Here is a 2,502-nt window from a genome sequence, read left to right on the forward strand (position 1 = left end):
GAGAGCCGAAGAAGAGTGTAATTTGGCGGAGGCGATCTTTATCGGTCTCTGCTGACGACCCGTAGGAGCTACACAGACATGCAGGATATGCCTGAAATTGTCTCGTCGAGACGAACAAATTGAGCACAGCCCTATAGGATGTTCTGTTCTCAAGCTGTGGGCCTGTAAAGCATGGGAGTGCTTTTGGTCATTTATATTGACTGTTTTTATCAATATTTCAGTGTTTTGGAAGCTTTATGTTATTTGGAACGTGGTTGTATGGAGAGAAATAATGTTTTGAAGATAACTACCAATAAAAGTGAACATATAAACAGTAAATATGGCCAAAACATTCGCCTGGTATATTTTTGAAAGATTGTGTAATAACTGTTGTATATCAGTTTCTTTTCATCAAATTTACAGTTACAGTTGTATTCTAGGTGTATTAGAAGATATTCAGGTGCATCATTATCTACCTTATGGTGGTTTTGATGATTTAATGCATCAAAATAAAGCTTTTTTTTACCAGGAGAGGATGAAAATATTATATTTTTTCTGTATTTCATATCCATGTAGTCTGTAATGGTAAAATAAATATGTTAATCTACAATGGATTTATATTCCTTAGCTTCAGACCTTTCAAAGGAGACCAAAATTATGCATCTAGGCCTAATGGGTGAGGAGATATTACTGATTTATTTTGGATGTGTGATTTTTCCTAGAAATAGGTGCCAGGTAGGAGGTGTTAGTTAATTTTTTATTAATCAAAAATGTGTTCACGTGCACGACTGTAACGCGCATAATGCGCTTTGCTGGCCTTTATTTACTACTAGCCAGATGCTGTAAACCTCATTCCCTGACACCTTAAGAGACCCATAGGATTTAGCCTCCTCGTCAGCATGTCCACCTCCGTAGTACAATCATAAAATGTACATATAATTTTCCAAAAACAATAAAATTTCCCCAATTTCAACATTTGATAAGCTGCTATTTTCAAATAAATATGGGGTTTCAATATCTTACATTTTGCTTTAATATATATTTTAAACAGCATGTCAACTTTTTTGGAAATGGGGTTGTCAACAATCAGGGCAAACACGTTCCCTTCCTCTGCCATCTCTCTTCCACAGTCCACTTTCATGGAGCAGCATGTGCCTGTTATCCCAGAGTTTTCTACAGGCGAGAGAGTGGAGACTCCATGTGGATGTAGAGTAGCAGATTTGGGAATGGTTTGGCAGGGCCACCGTAAATTGCTTTGCCTCCAAACACACAGTCCTATGTTCTTCTCGCTATAGGACAACAGCACACCCCTTGGGTTGGACATGTTGGCCTATCAATTATCCAATAAAAGGGAAGTGAAGTAGCTCACATCATAGATGCTGCTGTGCCAGGGGTGGATCTTCTTAGTCTAGCTGCAGGAACGTCTCAGGGTGTGATGCAATATCCCCATACCAGTGTTGTACCAAGTAAAAGGGAACTGGAGGTTATGAATATAACCAACGTTCCCTGAGGGAGGAAAACAAGGTGCAACAAGTGCTGTTTAGATTGAGAGGAGAATATGCAGGGGTTTTTGTATCCCTGGTGGCCGGTGGGCCGTCCCCTACCTGCAACAGTCTCATTGGCCTTGACAGGCATTTTGAAAGAGTTTTAGGTTGGTCTCACGAGTATCCCCAATACTAATGTGTTGGTGGGTGGTGTGGGGACAGAGAGGACCCAAACGCAGCGCTCTGAGCGACGGAGGTTTATTTAGGGAAAAAGGGGGTTGAGGGACTGGAGTGGAGGGAGAGGAGGATGCCGGGGAAACACTAGCACAGGGAAACCAACTGGACTGGGACCGGGGAGCCGGGGAACACTGGGGCCAAGGAAGGGAGGATGCAGGGGAGAACTGGGAGGACGCCGTGGGGGAAGCCCGAAGAGGAGAGGTCCGGAGGATGAGCCCAGAACGGATGACGAGGGTGAGTGAACCTGGGGGGGAAAACCGACAGAAAGACAGGGTTAGTGACTGGAGCGACAAAGTACAGGGAAAATGAGAGAAAAACAAGAAACATGAGAACCTGAACGTAGAGGTGGCACCGAGTATGGAGCAACGACGATCGAGCAAGAGTGGCAGGGTGAACCGGTGTTGAAATACAGGCAGGGATGAGGTTGACTACTGGCAGGTGTGGCAGGCTGACGAGGTGGCTGATGAGGTGCAGGTGCGGGTCGTTGGCGGCGCTCAGGAGCAGTGGGAGAGAGCACACAGGGGAGAAAACACAGGGAGGCAGGCAGGGAACAGAAAACCAAGGAAAAAGCAGAATAACTGATAAAAAGGAGAAAAAAAAACAGGCTGCCACCACAACAGTGTTCCCCTCCCTCAGGGAACACTGGTTATAAACAGCAAAAAAAGAAACGTCCCTTTTTCAGGACAATGTATTTTACTAGATAATTATGTAAAAAAACTTATCAGATCTTTATTGTAAAAGTTGTAAACAATGGTTTTCATGCTTGTTCAATTAACCATAAATAATCAATAACAACATGCAT

At 43.5% G+C, this 2,502-nt stretch overlaps 1 long non-coding RNA gene across 1 annotated transcript; it reads right to left on the bottom strand.

The window, feature by feature from the left end:
* Positions 1 to 1,707: 1,707 nt before the first annotated feature.
* Positions 1,708 to 2,078, bottom strand: LOC123959383. The gene is made up of 2 exons (XR_006822284.1): positions 2,034 to 2,078; positions 1,708 to 1,944 (listed from the first exon to the last, which is right to left on the bottom strand). It is a non-coding gene; the product is annotated as an uncharacterized LOC123959383 (long non-coding RNA).
* Positions 2,079 to 2,502: the final 424 nt, after the last annotated feature.

The sequence above is a fragment of the Micropterus dolomieu genome, linkage group LG20 (genome assembly GCF_021292245.1).
Source record: "Micropterus dolomieu isolate WLL.071019.BEF.003 ecotype Adirondacks linkage group LG20, ASM2129224v1, whole genome shotgun sequence".
Taxonomy (NCBI): domain Eukaryota; kingdom Metazoa; phylum Chordata; class Actinopteri; order Centrarchiformes; family Centrarchidae; genus Micropterus; species Micropterus dolomieu.